Source organism: Rhinatrema bivittatum, chromosome 10, assembly GCF_901001135.1.
Source record: "Rhinatrema bivittatum chromosome 10, aRhiBiv1.1, whole genome shotgun sequence".
Lineage (NCBI taxonomy): Eukaryota > Metazoa > Chordata > Amphibia > Gymnophiona > Rhinatrematidae > Rhinatrema > Rhinatrema bivittatum.
Window position 1 is genome coordinate 42,233,807 of NC_042624.1, and position 11,860 is coordinate 42,245,666.

General features: G+C 42.4%; 1 protein-coding gene across 1 annotated transcript in view; it reads right to left on the reverse strand.

Moving 5' to 3' along the window:
* LOC115100050 (putative ferric-chelate reductase 1) overlaps positions 1-462 on the reverse strand; it is a 59,513-nt gene extending 59,051 nt beyond the window's left edge. Inside the window, exon 1 of the mRNA XM_029618217.1 lies at positions 429-462. The gene's annotated coding sequence lies outside the window, so the exon portion shown is untranslated. The remainder of the gene's footprint in view (positions 1-428) is intronic.
* Positions 463-11,860: the final 11,398 nt, after the last annotated feature.

The window sequence follows — 11,860 nt, forward strand, 5'->3', positions numbered from 1 at the left end:
TATCTATAAATATACAATACACATGCAAGAGCTGACATGGAAACATTTAGTTATTCATGAGGATTTGTTTCCCAGGAGCAATCCACTATATATAATTTTCCAGTAAAATATAGGAACTGACAATACAAAAATATTAGGTTTTTTTTCTACTTATATGAACCACATTTTGCTCTTTGCCAGATTTTGACAAAAATACATGCATGAAAGCCCTCCTTACTACTAGTTTACCCAGAGCCACAAGAGAGGAAGATATCCAAAAGCAGATTTCAAGTTTGCAAAAGAAAACTGGTGAAAAGTTGTGCACTTGACCATGCACCTTCCCTTCGCAGCAGTATCAGTCTGGCTACTCTGTGTCCCACTCCGTTTAGGAAAGTGCTGAATGCGCTCTGAATGTCATGGCTGGAAAGAATGTAAAATGCTCATCTTACCTGGTCTGGGCACTGAGTGCTCCGGGCAGCCTTCCTTGCCTGTATAATACTCCCCGCTGGCATTGCAGGAGCAGGGCGGGGCCAGCCTGACGTCATAGCTAAATCCCCTGTCTAGGCACTCGCGCCTGTTATCAGAGCACTGCAGGCTTCTCTCACCCAAACAAGAGGAGATGTGAGAGGGGGCAGAGATGAAGGACTACTTCCTGAGTATAAAGGAAAATACCACTATTTAAATGGGACCTGGAGAGGCTCTTTAAAATAAATGGCTTAAAATGGTCTGGTCCGATAGTATCCTCCTCCCCCACCATACACAGACCTCCAAGCTCATTCTGGACAGGTGCAGTGGAACAGTAGTAGGCACCCGAGGCACATTTTCAGACTTGTGATACCCCCTCACCCAATTGACCTTTAGACCTATAGACCAACCCCTGCCCAAGATTTTAATAATTAAACTCAGCAATGATGATGACCCCACCACTCCTCCTGTGCATGGTTAAAAGTAAAGTTATGCTCATATTTTCCCTTTGAGAATTGGTAGAAAGCCTGCAGGTAAAAGTACCTGCAGACTTTGTACCCTAGCATACGGTTTTGAAGATTGCCCCCATATATTTAAATATAAGAGAGAGAGAGAAAGAGACCAGGTAATATGTAGTTATATAAGGCGCTCAATAAACAGACCAAAGAACACTCCGAAGGAATGGAAAAAGAGCACTTATGTGGATGATATGGTAACAATTAAAAGCAAATCTTTATTAATGTTATTTGAAACAAGTAAAATACAAGAACACCTTGATAATGTTAAATATAGCATATCAAATAACCAAATATATGTCCCTATGTGCATGCATAGGTTTGACAATCTGATATGTCTCCCAGCCTTTATTCAGCTTTTGTACAGATACTAAATCATTATTATAGCATATGATGATGATTCACGTACCAAGATCGTATGGCGTTACACTGAATTATAAATCGGATGAGCTCAAAACATACATATTAATATTACAAATATTTATATATCAAAAGGACACAACAATTTGTTGTAAATGCCAACTCACAAAAAGCATTGCTCAAAAAGTATACAGAACAAACACCTGATGCAGTGGTAAATGTGAACAATTTGCGTTTATTCAAAAACCAGCTTGTACTTAGAAATGGTGTTCCTCCTGGGTATAATGTCAGTTGCCCCAACAAGGTGTTTGTTTCGCTATAAGAAAGTCACTCAGAGCCTATACTACAAACCTGCAACACCAAAACAGCACTGTTTCTCAGAGCTCAACTGCAACAACTCTACCTATGAAAAGGCAACACTACAAATGTTACATCAACTGCTCAGACTGTAATCATGCAGTAAGCACCGCAATATGGTCCTGACAGATGTTAGCACATTTCCACCTCAAGTCATTTATATTCATAAGAATGGAAGAGGCTAAATGGGCAAACTTGAAACAATTTTAAGCATTAATATCAAATTAAATACAGAAAAAAGGAGGGAACTTAATGACTGCACTACCAGCTGGACTGTCTAATGACCTGATGTACTAAGCTTTTTCCCACCACAAACAGAATGAGAGAAAAACCTTAGCTAATCGGGTACTAAATTTGTTTTCATCGTATACCTATTAACAGAAGTATTGGACATTTCCTATGGACTGCAATCTGCCATGGAAGATCATGAAAGTTAGTCCTTGGAGTGATTTCTTCATATGTATTGCTTTATTAGAACACATTTAAGGCCTAATTCATCAAGATCTTTTCCCATATACACAGAATGGGAATACAGCCTTGATAAATTAGCCCTTTGGTCATCTCATGCAAGTCTGATTTAAGACATATGTAACAGCAGAGAGTCATAAGGGGAGGGCTGTAAGCAGAGAGAGGTTCTCCTACGGGCTCACTCAGCTAGAGGCGCGGCTTCTCCAGTTCAGTGGTAGAGGCCCTGATGAAGAAGATTCAAATCCTGAGGTCTCCAGTGGAGCACCAGCCCAAATTTAGATACAAGCAACATAGGCAACTGCCTAGGGCATCAAAAACCCAGGCCAAAGAGGAAACTGCTTCTGCTTGCTTTAAGACTATGTGCTGGCACAGCTTCCGAGGATCAGCCTCCATGGCACGCTGCCTTTGAGCATCAAAATCTTGAATTCGGCCCTGGTGCAGTGCACAGTGAGAATAAAGTAATGTTCTCATTGACCAGCATGGAGAGCCTCCCACTGCTATCTAACTGCGTGGTGCTGCTCCAGCTATCTCACAAGGCAAACACACAGGGCCATCAAATCCCACAAGATTACCAGGCCCCAGCACAGTTTAAACCACAAGATGGCTGGAGCAGAAAGCAGACAGTCAGAGGCCCCATACAGGTTAATGGGGAGTATTGGTCTGAAACCTTCCTATAATGTAGACACAAACACTGGTAGATAAAAGAAAAAAGTAGAATGAAAGGTAGTATCTGTCACCAGCACTGGATTTGCTAATAAGCACACTAGGCCAGTGCTTAGGGCAGGAAAAATCTGATGGGGGGCCAGCAGGCCTGCTGAACATTTGCTGCCTCCCAGCTGAGCTAAATCTCTCTCAGCAGAGATTCAGCCCTCTGCTTCCTGCTCCAGGCCCAGACAGCCAGCAAGGGAACAGGAGGGGCCAGCTGGAGTAAGCAAAGCCAAGCCATTCTATTCCCAAATTGAGCCCCTCCCCTCTTATCTGTCAGGGACAGGCAGGGAGGAAGTGAGGCTGGAGCAGAAGGAGGAAAAGCAGATCATTTTGGTGAGGCTAGGAGGGGCAGAGAGGAAGGTCATTTGGGGGTGATGATAGGGGCTGGGGATGACGAGGAATCAGCTGGGCAATATTTATCGGTGTGTGAGAGAGAGGGCACAGTATTTGTAGGAGTGAGAGAAATAGGATTGGTGCTGGGTATGTGTGGGTGTGTATGATAGATTGGAGGCTAAGGAAGGGACAGGGATGCAAGGTGCAGCAGGCCTGGAACATATCCCCCTTTCCTACCCTCCCCATCACCATTCAGATTCTGTCTCCCAGCCCCTGGAACCTCAGAAACTCTCCTCCCTGTCTCTAACTCCTGACCCCAGATCCTCCTCCTCCTCACTCCTCCCCTTCCTCAATCACAGAACTGCCTTTTCCCTCCTCTTCCCTGTCCAGATTCCTGATCCTCTCAATCTTCCCCATCTCCCAATCCCCAGTCTTCTCTCCCTTTCCTCTCCTCCTCTCCAGTCCTCTCTCCTCACCCCCATTCTTGGTCCTCCTCCCTCTCCTTTGCCCTCCCATGATCCTCTCACCCCTCCTCTCGCCTTCCCTGAATTCTCCTTCCTGTGCTGATACTTGAGATCTCTTTTCCTCAGCCAATAAAAGCAAAATAAATTTTACAGACACAAGCAGAGTTGGAAACTACTTTATTTTTTAAATATAATATAAAAGGTGGAAATGTTTGCCAAGTGCATCGGGATTTTCTAATTTTTGCCATAGAATCTACCGTGGCACTGCCACGAGAAACTGTGTGCATTCCATCTTCTGCTCCCTGTTGTGAGGGGGAAAGCACACGCAGTGCCCAGGGGCAACAAAAACCTAAATCTGTCACTGTCTATCATGTAACTCATTTTAACCTTAGGTTATACTCTTACGACCTAACAAGTTTTCAGTTTCATAATTATATCAAAGCACTGGGGCAAATAACTATTAATAGCATGGAAGTGATCCTACAGCATGTCTGTATTTTTTTCAATCTGTTTATTACTACATTACTAAAGCTTTGCAGTGTATGACTTCACCAGAACTAACACCTCATCAAACATAAAGCAGCATAATTATCTCTTCGAAATGACAGCATTCAGAGATGCATGTGTCCGCAGTGACCACATATTTAATCATCTCTATCTTTTTTTGTTTTAGCTTGGCAGTTTTCATCTGGGTTTCAGATTCAGTCAGAACCGGTTTGTACTGGAGCTGTTGAGCCATGAGCTCAGCCTTTGCCCCTAATTTTACCCTCCCCTTGAGCCTAGCCCAGCCTCATCCAGGGTCCACAGACCGCAGCTCCCTCCAGAGCACAGTATGTATACACCTTAAGTCTGAAAAACACAAAAATGCAGCATGCATTAAGAATGAATATTTCAGATACAGCTTGCACTGGAGGCAGATGTACATCTGTTGAGTATAAAAAACATAAAAGCCTTGACCCATAACACAAGACAAGATCAGGTGTAAGCCTCAGATCAATCATTTCTTGAGATTTGTCAGGAAAACTAAAGTTAGTCACCCTGATTTGTAAAAATGTGTGTGCAGTCTTAATTTTGTGATGATTCTGTAAAAATTTTCATTTTCGTTAAACTATTTGCCATAAACTGGATTCCACACCAGAGGCAAAACATAACGAGTTGCTAGTTATAGATTGTGAGGGAGTGTATAGGAAACTCCCTTATTCTACCTTAAAAAGACCAGGCCCAGCTATTCCACCTGGCCCTCTTTAAGAGTAAAACCTGCAGGGAATCTTCACCAGAGCATAAGACCTCAGGGCCAGGAAGGCTTAGGGTAGCCCCGGGGAGCATAGAGAGAATTCCCATATGCTATGACTTGTTATATCTGAAGACTAACTGGTCCGTGAAGCTAAGGTGAGCTGTACTACTGTTTCTGAGGCTGCAGTTAAGCTGGGCTGCTGCTTGTTGCCACTATTATAAAAAGACTGTGTATGGCCTACACTCTCCTGAGATTAAGGTGAACTGCTGCACTGTTGCTTTTCTTTGCATTTCTTATCCTGAAAGCTGGGGCCATTTTGCTTGTTAAATTCACTTTATATAAAGAGTAGTGAAGCACAGCCCGAATCTACTGGTTTCTCTGGCTGTAACCAAGCCACTGACTGCACAAGCTACCACACGGATATGTATTTTTCTTTGAAAAAAAGATTTGCAAAACTTGGTAACATGGCAAATTATTTTTGCAAAATGTTCCCCATTAAATTCAAAAGCAAAAGAGCATGTGGAAGCAGATATTGTTTGTGAATTTTTCTACAAAGACAAACAGTCTCGTTCTTGCTGCAAGTATCTCACTACTTCTCTACTGATTAGTCAGCGATAATAACCTTTCCAGCAAATAAAGGGGCCCATTTACTAAGCTGCGTTAACACTCAGTAAACAGAGAGTACTGTGCAGTAAAATGCATTAGCGCAACCATAAGGGGAAAAATGCATGGAACTTGCCAGATCTGCACATTATTTCCGTGCCATCAAACCCAGAAAACACGGATATGCAAATGTTGCTGCTTGGCATGCAAATACATGTAAATTAGTGTATTGACATGCAAATGAGTAGCACAGTGCGCAAAAAGCATTGCATGCTGTGCAATTCCTGGAAAGTTAGCTACACCTGAAGAGCCCTGGAACGCTAATGCACATTTCCATGCTCTTAGGGTTGGAATTTAAAGGGGGTCGCGTGGCCTAAATAAAGCCCCACCCCCACCAGACTGTTTAGTGTGACCTCCTCTTCCAAGCCCTCCCCTACCCTGCACCTCTACCCATTAAATAAAAATTAGAAAGAAGCCCAGTTAGGAAGCCACACTTCCTTGACAAAAAAATGCCCTTTCAGACCCCCCTCCAAAGTTTATTTAAAGTTCTGGTACTCTAGTGTGGGCAGGGGTGACCCCTTACCTGCTCCAGCCCTGGTGCCAGCAGACCCCAGGTGGTTCTTTACCCCATCATTTTATTTTTTTTCATGAGTTGAGATGCATGATCGGGGTTGGGAGAGGATATCCCACTAAATGCCCAGGGAAACACTCCAATGTGTGTGAATGGGGGGGGGGAGAGTGATTTTTCTGGGGCCTTGGGTCCCCTTTTAAATACAGTAGGCCTGGGGAGCTGCAATAGTGCATTACCGTGACCAGGAATGTACAGAAAAGTACTGTGGCATTCACTAAACTGTGTGCTGCAATTTAGTAAATCTCACAAGGGTTTTCCTTATGGTACAAATACTTCACTTTAGTCAATAGACCTCAAGGTCTCACAATGTCTAAGAGAAAATAGACCTAAATGGAGTTACTCAGTAGTGCCAGGCTGAAAAGCGGCACGAAGGAACTTCAAGTATGAAAATTCAAAGAGACAACGGCACTCCAAATGCACCACATTATGTCCAAATGCCACCAGAAATGAAAAAGTAAGAACTTTATAAGCAGCCAATATTTGGTACCTGAAGACTGAGATACACACCAACAAACAGGCCCCAACAATGTTAGTACTTTTTCAAGGGGCCAAGATTTAGGCTTTTGTTTACAAGGATTTTTTCCTCTCTACACAGAGAGGAAAAAATCTTTACACACTCTTTAGCAAAATAAATCACGTTTACAGGCAAACACAATACTCCTATCATAAAATATCTGGGGTACTCTTCAATTGTATCTGTATAACAGTTATTTTGATTTCATGCCACTGCCTAATATGCAGCTGTCATTTGAATGATTTACTAATTCACTTTCTAATGACAATGTGATGGTGCCAGTAGCTGCTTCAGTGACAAGATCATGAGTTAAATATCTAGGCATTAAAATGTTTTTCCCCATTTTATATCAATGCTTAGAAAAGCTTTCTCTTTTAATGGCAAGGAGCCCATAACAGCAATTCCCTAAATAACTCTGGTCATTACACTACTATTTAGAATGATTAATTATGCTATAATTGTGTTAATTTTGGGGTTGACAAACCACAGATGGAATGACCTCAGGAGTAATGAGGCATGACCCAATCTTATACCTGACTTCTGGAACACCCTAACAAATAAAAATCTGAAAAGTGAGTGCTAGCAGGGGGGGAGAGTCTGTATGTGCTGTCATGACAAGAGGCCTGGAGACAATTACAATTGACTGGCAGTCAATCATTCTATGCCCCGAATGTGTAAAGAACATAATAGTAATAATAATGAGGCTCAATACAGCAACCTTGATCCAAAGAGGATCCTCATCCCATCACATTTTACCGTTTAGTATTTCAACAATCAATATGCAGACATTTTATATAATACTATAGTGCAGGCATGAGTAATTCTGGTCCTTGAGCTCCACCTGCCATTCGGGTCTTCAGAATATCCCTTATGAATATGCATGAGGCATATTTGCATACATTTGAAGGAGCGTGCATGCAAATTTATCTCATGCGTCTTCCTGAGGGATATCCTGAAAACCTGACTGGTTGGTGGCCCTTGAATGGCCCATCCCTGCTGTAGTGTAGAGTTTAGACATGAAGCTTGGTGGATTGCCTTACTAAAGGAATACTCAATGTCATTATTACCAAATAGCACAGGGAAACAGAGTGACCTGCCCAAGGTCACATTAAGTAACATAAAAGGAATCAAGGTCCAGGTTCTCACTGCTAAACCATGCCTCGCCTTGCAAATTGAAATGCACACAACTGACCCAGGGATCTCATAGCAGGTGCAGAGGAAGAAAGCAGTAGTGAGCTGGCAGCATCAAATTAACGAGGATTGGGGAGGCACGAAAGGGTGGTGGTCAGTATAGAAAAAATAAAAGGGGGGCCCATCCACAGAAGTTTGCCCAGGGCCATTTAAGTAGTTAAAGTGGCCCTGGCTTACTGTGTCCCCACACTGCCAGCCTGCTGCCACTGTGGAGGAAGATCACCCTTCTAAATGTGTTAGTTTGGTTTACCAAGAGGAAATCCTGTATTCATGGATGGGGTAGAAGCACGCTAAATGAGTTCACGATGGTGCTCCAGCACAGCCCACTCGGGTCATCTGTGTGAGAAAATACATCCTGCCCATGACTAGAACCACCAGCCTCCCTATCAGGTGGCCAAAAGGAAGTTCTCCTTGCCAAGCACACTGGCAGGGCACTGGGGCGAAGCTCCTACTGCCACTGCCCACCTCTTCTATAGATATAAATGGAAGACTTCAGTTTCCATTGCTCTTAATTTACTTAAAATAAAACGAGAGAAAACATATAATGAAGAAATGAAAATAGTTAGAGGAAGAAAAACCGTGAAAATTCTCTTTCCGTTCATATTTGCTACATCACCCTCACCCACTGCTATGCAAAGATATTCCCTGGTCTAAAGCCAGACACCCACAGGAGGTAAAAATAACACTTGAGTTACATACATCTGTGATATCATGTGATAAGCAGCCCTGATCTGCAGATGCCTCCAGGCCAGGAAGGCTTACATTGGGATGGTTTGTTTTTTTTTAATTCTTCCAGATCAAACACCAGGGTGGCAGAGTTAGCAGCATTCTCTGTTTAGCAGGGTGACTGGTTTTTGAACAGAAACATTTTTTTTCCCTACACTGTCTCCTTACTAATATTTCCGCAGTGCAGGATTATAACATCTCTCTCCAATCCTCATTAGACTATAAGCATTTATTTATTACATTTTTTTAATCGCCTGTCTAAAGGCTCTAGGTGATATGCAAGCATTAAAATGGGAGCAGCTAGACCAGAAACACGAGAAAGCAGAACAGGATAATCTGATGATAAAAAAAAAAAAAAACCTGGAAAAAGCTGGTAAGTAAAAGTCATGAAATATATAAATGAATAAATATTAGCATTTCTTCAAATATTCCTTCAAGCTTACTTGTATTTATTCTAACAATTTCATTTTTAGCCCTCTTAAAGCAGCATTTCCACATAATTTGAACAAAATACTGTTTATTTCTATAGCGCTGTGCTGCTAGATGTATGCAATCCCTATACAAGAAAGTTCCTTCTCTAAAAAGCTTAAAATCTATTCAAGACAGATATACAAGATAAATAAGAGACTGAGACTTTAATTATATGAAATGATCAAACACCAGCAAGGCTATAATGAGAGGAGCCTGATGTCTTTCATGCAGTGCACTAGAGCCCTGGCTTCACATTTACTGGCCGAGGCAATAAAGTGCATCCAGCCTAGCACACAGGTTTATGTGAGTTTTGAATGTGCTAGACTAGCAGTCAATGCAATAAGGGGATTAGCACGCCCAAAATGCATGCCCAAACAGCCTCATAGCCGATAGCGCTCATCACATGTTAATTCCATGTAGATGAGGCTATTAGCTATTACCCTGATGCAGAGAATCCCCTGGCACCCACCACATACAACGCAGCAAGTTAACTCCAGCCCCAGAGCTGGCTTTAAGTCATTATGGGGCCGAACAGGTGCTCATTATGTGCATGGGTTTTGATCACTGCGCATGGCTGAAGTTGCCACTTCTGCATGATATAAAAATATAAATTATGCAAATGACTTGCACGCAGAAATCCGCGTACGTATGGAAAAATGCACATACCTAAGCGAGGTAAGGGCCTACGAACACATCCATGCTCAAAACCTGCACCAATAATCCATGCATAAAAGCAAGTGAGTGGATCTCCCTATTAAGAACATAAGAACATGCCATACTGGGTCAGACCAAGGGTCCATCAAGCCCAGCATCCTGTTTCCAACAGTGGCCAATCCAGGCCATAAGAACCTGGCAAGTACCCAAAAACTAAGTCTATTCCATGCTACTGTTGCTAGTAATAGCAGTGGCTGATTTCTAAGTCAACTTAAGTAGTTGCAGGTAATGGACCCTGGAAAGTATTTTTAAATATTTCCAATAACTGTGCTGCAGAAAACAGGGCAAATATTTTCATGGATGCCAATTCACAACAATCTTGCCACTCATCTGGCCGTGTAACTGTCCGCCCAGGGAAGCGCCTACCTCAGACACTGTGAAAAGCTGGCCACTCGGAAGCTGAGATAAGCGCTCAGCCAGGTGCTTATCAGGCCGCTCGTGCTCTGTGGCAGAAAATCTGCAAAATTGGGCACCCAGAAAGACACCTAGTGTACCTTGCCATTTGGGTGCACAGCTAGGTGCTTAGTTGCTCGCATATCTGCACAATCAGGCGCCTAGAAAGGTGCCTAGCTACCATAGCCACTTGGGCGCTGAGCCAGGCGCTTACTTTGTTACGCCTGAGCGGCAACGGTAACTAGGCACCTTTCTGGGTGCCCTACGCCATACATTCGTGACCAAGTAAGCGCCTAGCTCAGCACCCAAGTAGCAACAGTAGCTAGGCACCCAGAAAGGCTAGGTCACAAGCGTATGCTGTCGGGCGCCCAGAAAAGCGCCTAGCTAAGCTGGCCACTTAAACACCGAGATAGGCGTTCAGCTAGGTGGTTTTCAAGACGCTGACATAGGCCCCCTGAGACAGCGCTGACACTTGTGCCCTGAGCATGGTGGTAAAAATCCCGCATTAAAAGTCCCACACTAGCATTAGTGCGGCTCCCTGCATTGCCTATGATTAGCTAATTGCCTCATTTGCATGCAATTAGCATGCATTCGCACAGGAAAAACTGCGGGTCTGTGAGCGCGTTCATACGTGCTTTTTTTCCCGTGCACAAATCCCTTTTTACATCCCCGTATAGGGCTTTGCGTGGGAAAATGCACATACAAACGTGCATACAGGCGCGTACAAACCCGTGGCAGCTTCAGCGCACCTTTTTTTTTTTTAAGCCTTTATTTATAAGTTTTTATAGACAGTTAACAAGAATATACTTGACAAGAAATAATATACAGAGAAAAGAAAACACACATTAGCATATTATTCAATACACAATAAGGCAAATATCTTATCACTAACATTGAAATCTCTGTATTATCCTGTCAGACCACATATTGAGGGGATATCAATTGTAAATATGAAAGGAATTATAATGAAACTATAGATAATAGGAATAAACCACAATAGCTTGTGTTACAATATTATTCTGTGGTCGGTTTACTCGGAGCTGGTTCTCGGGACTGGAGAACCTGGGTTCACTTTACTATTCACAAAGGAGTTCAATTGTAAAGGGTCAAAAAAGACATATTTAACCCCAACATGCTTTATCACGCACTTACAAGGGTAATATAACCAGAAGGAACCTCCCAAGCCAAAGCAGCAGGCGCATGATTAGGAAACCTTTTCTTTTGGCTTGTGTGGATTTAGCGATATCTGGAAATATACATATTTTTTTCCAAAAAATAATGTATCTCTATTTCTGAAAAACATTTTAAGTACAAACTCCCTATCCGAATCTAGAGCTAATGAAACAAAGTTGAGGTTATCACTTCTTCCTCTACTGAAGTCTCTAGAAATGAAGAGAGATGTGAAATGTCTATATTGGGAGACGCTGCCGGTTTCATAATAACTTGTGTAGATGACTTTGTTGGCAAATAATAAGCTTTTGAAATAGGTGGCAACATGTCTTCTTTTATTTGTAATACTTCCAGAAAATATTTACGAAGCATCTCTATCGAGGAAACCAACTTTTTCTTAGGAAAATTCAAAATCCTAAGATTGCAGCGACGTATGCTATTCTCTAAATTTTCCATCTTGTTTTGCAAAAATGTGTGACCTGTTACAATCGTATCCACAGATTTTTACATATTAGTTTCTTAGTTTCAAATGCTTCATTTTGTTCTTTCATTTCTATAATCTGA